This window comes from Glycine soja, chromosome 4 (genome assembly GCF_004193775.1).
Source record: "Glycine soja cultivar W05 chromosome 4, ASM419377v2, whole genome shotgun sequence".
Taxonomy (NCBI): domain Eukaryota; kingdom Viridiplantae; phylum Streptophyta; class Magnoliopsida; order Fabales; family Fabaceae; genus Glycine; species Glycine soja.
The window spans coordinates 22,464,510-22,472,799 of NC_041005.1; the positions used below are offsets into that span (position 1 = coordinate 22,464,510).

General features: G+C 38.7%; 1 non-coding gene across 1 annotated transcript; it reads right to left on the reverse strand.

The window, feature by feature from the left end:
- Positions 1-456: 456 nt before the first annotated feature.
- Positions 457-563, reverse strand: LOC114410969. The gene has a single exon (XR_003666359.1). It is a non-coding gene; the product is annotated as a small nucleolar RNA R71 (small nucleolar RNA).
- Positions 564-8,290: the final 7,727 nt, after the last annotated feature.

Here is an 8,290-nt window from a genome sequence, read left to right on the forward strand (position 1 = left end):
TTTCGATCATTTTGAGCATTCTGAGTATTCTGTTGCTGGTGATTCTGAACATTATGATTTTGAGCATTCAACTACTAATTTTCATACTGAGAACATGGCTCAACCTCCACCTCGTGAGAGGACTCTTAGGGAGATGGCTGCACCTGATTTCACTTATGAAAGCTTGTGCATTCAATATCCTGATGAGGATGTTCCATATGTTCTCAAGACTAGACTAATACATTTGCTTCCCAAGTTTCATGGTCTTGCAGGTGAAGATCCTCATAAGCATCTTAAAGAGTTCCATATTGTCTGTTCCACAATGAAACCCCTTAATGTCGAGGAAGATCATATCTTTCTAAAAGCTTTTCCTCATTCTCTGGAGGGAGTGGCGAAAGATTGGTTGTACTACCTTGCTCCCAGGTCCATTAACAGCTGGAATGACCTTAAGAGGGTGTTCTTGGATCTAGGACCACTGCCATCAGAAAAGACATTTCATGCATCAGGCAACTTAGTGGAGAGAGCTTGTATGAGTATTGGGAAAGATTAAAGAAATTGTGTGCAAGCTGCCCTCACCACCAGATTTCTGAGCAACTCCTGCAATATTTCTATGAGGGACTTAGCAACATGGAGATGAGTATGATTGATGCTTCCAGTGGTGGAGCTCTTGGTGATATGACTCCTGTTGAGGCTAGGAATTTGATTGAGAAAATGGCTTCCAACTCCCAACAATTCAGTGCAAGAGATGATGCTATTGTCCTTAGAGGAGTCCATGAGGTGGCCATGGATTCATCTTCATCTGCTAAAAATAAAAAGCTCGAGGGAAAACTTGATGCCTTGGTCAACCTAGTAACTCAGCTTGCCATGAATTAGAAATCTGCATCTGCACCTGTTACAAGAGTCTGTGGTCTATGTTCTTCTACAGATCACCATACAGGTCTCTGTCCTTCTTTGCAGCAATTTGGAGTCAATGAGTAACCTAAAGCTTATGCTGCAAACATTTATAATAGACCCCCTGAATAGCAAAACCAACAACAGAAGCATAATTATGATCTTTTAAGCAATAGATATAATCCAGGTTAGAGGAATCATCCAAATCTAAAATGGGCAAGTCCTCCACAACAACAACAGGATGTCCCTCATTTCCAAAATGTTGCTGGTCCAAGCAGGCCATATGTTCCTCCTCCAATGCAGCAGCAGCAACAACAACAAAGACAACAAGCAACTGAGGCCCCTTCTCAACCTTCTTTAGAGGAGTTAGTGAGGCAAATGACCATCCAGAATATGCAATTTCAGCAAGAAACAAGAGCCTCCACTCAGAGTCTTGCTTTTGAATCAAGGGGAAACAACATGTTTTAATTCTGTTATTTTCTTATTCAAGTTTGCTTACTGTTTAAATTACAAAAACAAACAACCCCCCCACTTCATTACTGTTTGATTAACATATGTTATGAGCGTTTGGTTGATCATTGCTCACTGAGAGACAACCTAGGATCACTTCCTAGATACTACATTTTTAATGTTTATTTGATTCGGGTATGGCCTCGATCAACAACTAAGCTAGAGGAGACCTTGACTCAGTTTATGCAGGTAACAATGTCAAATCATAAAAGCACTGAGTCAGCACTGAAGAACCTTGAGGTCCAGGTGGGACAACTGGCCAAGCAGATATCTGACAAGTCATCAAATAGTTTTGTGGCAAATACAAAACAAAATCCCAAGGAGGAATGCAAAGCTGTGATGACAAGGAGTAAAAGGTTTCTGGAGGTTGAGGATGAGGATAGTGTTGTGTATAAGAAGAAAACTGCTGACAAAAAAAGTACTGATGGCAAGAAAAATGAGGTGAGAGGTGAAAGTAATCAAGAAAAAGAGGAACAAATAATGGTCAAGAATAAAGAATTGAAGGACCAAGAAAAAGTAAAAGAAGTAGAAAAAGAAATAGAAAATGAAAAAAATGAAAAAAGAAGAAAAAATAATAATAATGCAAAGAAGAGTAGGAGTGCAAAAGCTGTGGATGAAGGTGTGGAAGTACCATATCCTGTGGTACCTTCCAAGAAAAAAAAATATCGTCATCTGGCAAAATTTTTAGATATTTTCAGGAAACTGGAAATAACCATGCCCTTCGGAGAAGCTTTGCAGCAGATGCCACTCTACTCTAAATTTTTGAAAGATATGTTAACAAGAAAGCCTAAATATATTCATCAGGAAAACATCATAGTGGAAGGAAATTGCAGTGCTGTGATCCAACAGATCCTTCCACCCAAGCATAAAAATCCAGGGAGTGTACCTATTCCTTGTTCAATTAGAGAAGTCAATGTGGGAAAAACTCTTATTGACCTGGGAGCAAGTATCAATTTGATGCCACTCTGCATTTGCAGAAGATTGGGAGAGTTGGAAATAATGCCCTCTCGAATGACTTTACAATTAGCTGAGCGCTCCATTACCAGACCATATGGAGTAATTGAAGATGTGTTGGTCAGAGTAAAACATTTTATCTTCCCAGTAAACTTTGTGGTAATGGATATCTCTGAAGATACTGACATCCCTGTAATATTGGGAAGGCCATTAATGTTGACCGCAAGCTGCATAGTTGATATAGGGAAAAGGAAGCTGGAGCTAGGTTTTGAAGATCAGAAAATTGATTTTGATTTGTTTGTTGAAAACAAGCATGCTCCAGAACACAATGTTTGCTTACAGGTAATGGAAGGAGGTCAAGAGGTTCTGAAAGTAAGAACCAAAACATAAGATCACCCAGTGAGGTAAAAACGTCAATCAAATGACGTTAAAGAAGCGCTTCCTAGGAGGCAACCCTGTTTTTAATTTTTGTTATCTTTGTTTTTCATGCATTAGATCATTGGGAACTTGCTGCATAATCTGTACATAGGAGTATATCATCCTATCTTTGAATTTTAAACATAAGGGTTTCAATTTCTTGGAAAAAGGACTGAAAAATAAATTAGAAAATAATTTCTGAAAAATAGTCCTTTCGCTAATCGCAAGCCTTGCACTAAGCACATATTTGTTCATGCCCTAAGCCGCGAGTCTCAAGTGCTTAGTGCCCAACCCTTGCATTGGAGGCTGATTTGGTCCACTAAGCTGGCCAAGGCTGAGCTAAGCCAACTTCAATTCAATCTGAATTCGGCTAAGCTTCAGCCTGATCGCTAAGCTACAGCTTATCCTTGGCTAAGCACGATCTATTGTTGCCAAGCTAAATTCCTTATGGCCATAACAAACTAAGGTTCATGAAGCTAAGCGACAGTCGTGGCAGCTAAGCTGAATTCCTTGCGGCAATGTGAGCGCTAAGCGAGTCCTTATTAGCTAAGTGCATGCTTCTCTGTACTTAAGATGCATCATTTTAGCTAAGCTGGCCAGAGCTTGGCTTAGCGAGAGTTGTAGCTTTTCGGATCTACAAACCTTGCTAAGCGGTCTTATCCTCACACTAAGTCAAGCCTGTGTGAAAAAAAAAAACTTATTTTGAATTTGAAACGTCGGCTAAGCGCGCGGGTCCGCTAAGCGAGCCTCGTTGAGAAACCAAATGTCTCTTTGGCTTGCTTAGCGCAGCGGTCTGCTAAGCGAAAGTATCAAAAAACTGCTTAAGTGAGTGTAATAGCAGTTACACTTACACTTGCCAGATTTCAGAAACTTCGTCTTTGCATTCTCTCTCTCTAAAAATTTGTATATTTTGCATTTTCTCTGTTTTCTTGTCCAATCTTTAGGATAGAAGACTTCACTTGTAGTTTTAGATTTTTAGGGTTTTAATGTATTGTTAGAATTAGTTTAAGATTAGGACTATATACACTTGTATACTGTATTGAGTATGATGCACACATTGCATGTCTGATATGCCTTTTAGAGGCTTGAAAAGTGCAAGAAAATGAACTATGTTTTCTGCGTTTTCTGGAAAATGCGATGAACTCGCTAAGCGAGCATGCTACGCTAAGCAAGTTCATCAGTACTCATTGTATAGAGGCATTCTCTGAAGAACTAGCTAAGCGCGCTTACCACGCTAAGCGAGTTCATCCTTTGAGGATGAATACTCATCCTCTTGCTGAACTACCTGTGGCTAAGCGAGGCTGAATCTCTAAGCCGAGGTAGCTTAGACAATTTTTTGTTGATAGCCACGTGCTAAGCCAAGCTTTCCTGGGCCAAGCGTGATTTGTTACAGCATCCGCTGAGCTAAGCGAGCTTCGCTCACTAAGCTCCTAATACTTAGTGAATTTTTTTAAGAGTTGGTGCCGCTAAGCGTAGCCTTTAATGAGCTTAGCGCATATCCTTGCGGCAGATGTTCAGCTTAGCGAGCACTGTCCAACTAAGCCAATTCTGCAGAAGCTCAATTTCTGCAACTTCCGCTAAGCGGCTCCACATGTCGCTAAGCGGTAGTGTTTTTTTGGCAAAGGCCAGCTAAGCGGACCATGTCTCGCTAAGCGGCCAGTGTCTTTTTTCAGTTTTATTTTTCAATTTTGATTTTTAATAAATTGAGTCCTGATCAACTGTTTGATTCCTTTGTCTGTAGATGGCTTCTAGAAAGAGAAAAAGTATTGGTTCAAGACCCACAGCGCAGTATGACACAAGGAAATTCTCTTCCTTAGATGCTTGGACGAGATACACAGATAATGTTCTGGGGAGAAACATTTTACCAGAGATGAAAGTAGAAATATATCATTCTGAGCTAGATGAGTTTAAGGCTGAATTGGAGAGGCATAATTTCCTTAAATGCCTCACCAATTTAGTCGATGGGAGCATAGACCTAACTTTGGTGAAAGAATTCTATGCAAATTTATATAGTTTCGAGGATCATCCACCAAAGCAGTCGAGAGTCAGAGGTCATTTGGTGAAGATTGATGCTGACAGTCTCAACATATTCTTGGAGACACCTGTGGTATTAGCTGAAGGGGAGACCTTACCCGCTTACTCTAGATACTGCAGGTTGCCTACAGACTACAGAGAGATAAAGGATGCCTTATGCATACCTGGATGAGGGTTCATCTTGAACTTAGAGGGCCATCCTGGGAAGATTCTCAGGAAGGATCTGACTAGACTAGCTCAGGTCTGGAGTGTCCTCTCCTACTCCAACTTGGCCCCCACATCACACACTTCTGACTTGATAGTGGATAGAGCTAGGCTGATATTTGGCCTAGTCTCTCGCTTGGATATGAATATAGGAGCGCTGATCTCTGGCCAGATGACCTCTATAGCCCAGTCTAACACTTCTAGACTTGGGTTCCTTGCTCTAATCACCGCATTATGTAGAGCCAGAGGAGTTGTCTTTGATAGCCTCACTTTTGAGTGCCTGATCTCGGTCAATAACTGGGCCTACATCAGGAAGAACTATTGGAACCTCAAGGATCTAATAGTTTCTATTCGAGGGGCTAGGAGGGTGAGGGCAAGGCCAACTGAGCTTCCTTCTACTTCTGCAGCTCCTACTCCAGCATCCACTTCAGCAGCCCCTTCTGTCCCAGTTCAGACAGATTCTCAGCACTTTGAAGCCATGACTTAGAGCATTCATCGGGGATAGATCATTTTACTACAAAGTTCATAGGTGGTGGTGCCTCCAGGATCTATTCCTTCAATAGAGCAATTCACTGAGATGTAGCCTGGACTGGGACCCAACCTTCTTTTCACAGGGAAGAGGCAAAGGAGACACAGGTGAGACAGGTAGCTGCTGCCACACCTGAGCGATCCCTTGAGGCTACTTCAGAACCTTCTGCATAAAGGGAGGATATACCTTCACCTTAGCATGCAGCAAACCCCTCCACTCCTATTCTAGAGATGCCAGAGGACCCGACTACATCAGTCCTGGCTATGGACACTTCTCCTTTAGCTACTACAGTATTGCATCTGACAGATGAGGAGGATGTTCAGACAAAGGACACCCAGGACCAGTCATAGGAATTTTGATTCCTGATGACACTTTTTGCTTTTTGGTTTATTATTATTTTAATTATGGTTTTAATACAGTATTTGCTTTATGTTTATACACACTGCTAGTTTTATTTTTGGATAGTTGGTTTGCTTATTCTAAAGCATATGGAACAGTTTAACTTAGTTTTTGATGACATGGCAGTAAAACACTTTTATCTTTTTGTGAAAAATGGGTGTATGCCTTTATTTTGAATTGAGTGCATGATTTTGATGGAATTTGTGTTTCTTTTCATGAGTTTGAGCAAGTATGTATGTTAGACAAAGAAAGAACAATAATGTGAACTTGCATTTAGAATTGTTAGTCAGTAGACAGATTGATTGTGAAAGAAAAGCTTGAACCAAAACCAGTGAGAGTGTGACCTTACTCTGTGAGTGAACGACTAGTTGTGAGTAATAATCTTTGGATGAATCTCTGAATTTCAGAATGATATGTGTAAAATAAGAATATGATGAAGGCCATAATTTGTGTATACACAAGCTGATGTGCCATTATTTTCTCCTATTTCTTAACCCTTTTTGCACCATTTTAAGTACTGATTAATTTTAATTGTCAAATTAATTAGGCAGTTTTATTATTTGGGCCCATTCAGCTAATTTGATGTTTTTAATCTAATTTCAGGAATTAATGAAGCATTGGGCTTGGATTTGAAGAGGACAGACTATTCTATTATACAAAATTAGATCTTATCTTATCTTATCTTATATAGATATTATTTAGATTTGATCTCATCTAGATATTATTTAATTTAGATCTTATCTTATCTAGATTTGATTTGATTTTATTTATGGGCTTGGATTTAAAACAGATTTGTAAGCTTTGGGGCTGGAAAAACTATATAACAGCACCAAGGTTCTAGTTTAGGTCCTCTCTCATCTCTCTCTTCTCTCTCCCCTATTTTCGTTTTTTAGTTTTAGGCTTTTTCTTTGAGACATTTTTTTTCCATTTTGCAATTCTAGTAGCAATAAAATTTCGTTCTTCAATTTATAAGTTCGTTATCTATTGATTAATGGAAGGCTAAGTCGCCAGCGTTGCTTTCTCTTGAGGATCAAGCGCAGTTCTCTTTGAGGTTCTATTATTAATGTTAAATTCTGTTCAGTTTTTCCTCTTCACTAATTACTCTAAATTTGTTTCTATTAATTCATGCATGCTTAGTGCTTGATTAATTGTCTCTGCACTTAATTTACGTTCATGCTTATGATCATTTATGAGTAATTCATGTATGTGTTGCTTAATCACATAATGAATGCCTTATGTTAAATTTTGCTTAGTAATTTAATTTAGGGTTGGATTAAGTGGTTAAACTGATAAAGGATAAATTCTCGCAAACTAGGATAAGAGGCTTGCTTGTGAATCAAGGGAAAGCAACGTGTTTTAATTCTGATATTTTTCTAATTCAATTTTACTCGCTATTTAATTTACAAAAGCAAACAACCCCCCCCCCCCCCCCCACTTTGTTACTATTTCCTACTATCTATTATGAACATTTGGTTTATCATTGCTCGTTGGGAAACGACCTAGGATCACTTCCTAGTTACTAAATTTTAATGTTTATTTGATTTGAGTACGGCCTTGATCAAATTTGGCGCCGTTGCCGGGGAGCAGTGTCCAAAGGTTCATAATAGCTAGTGTCATGTTAGTGTTTAATTCTTTCGTGTTTTATGTTTAATTGTTAGTGTTGTGTTAGTGTGTGTGTTAGTGTTGTTTAGTGTCTTGGTATTTTGTTTAGTGTGTGTTCTGTTTTAGTTTTTTTGTTAAGCGCTTCTCCTGTTTCTGTTTTGGGTGTTTTGCTGTGAATAATGTTTTGCGACGGATTTAGCGACCACCCTTGTTGAATTATTTGGGATTTTTTATTTTAGTGGATAGAGTTGTTATTTTTGGCTGAATTTTTGTGGTAAATTCTTTTAATCCATATTTTGTGGGAAAAATAGCTAGAGCCTTTAGTTTGGTCAGATTTGAAAGTTCCAAAAAAGTAGCAAATTTTATTTTTGTCAAAACTTCAAACGGCCATAACTTTTGCTCCGGGTATCATAATTACTATTATTATATATGTATTTTGGGTAGAAAAAAATTTCCCATGTTGTGGCAGCCGGCTGAGGTCTCCGTCTTCCAAAAATCGCAATTTTGTCAAAAGTTTTTTATTTTCCAAGTATTATTCTCTTATTTTTCTTAACTTATCATTTTTAGCTTATATAGTTAGACTTCGAATTTTCATTTGAAATTTTTTGTGCTATCATATCATCATTTTATAAGGTTGCTCACAAAATTTCAAGACATTTGGATATCATTTAATGGTAGCTGTAGTTCAAACCTACATTGTTACTTTCATAAGAAGGCAACTAGTTTTGCATGCTGAATGTAGTGTATGACTAGAGGCAATCCATCTGACTT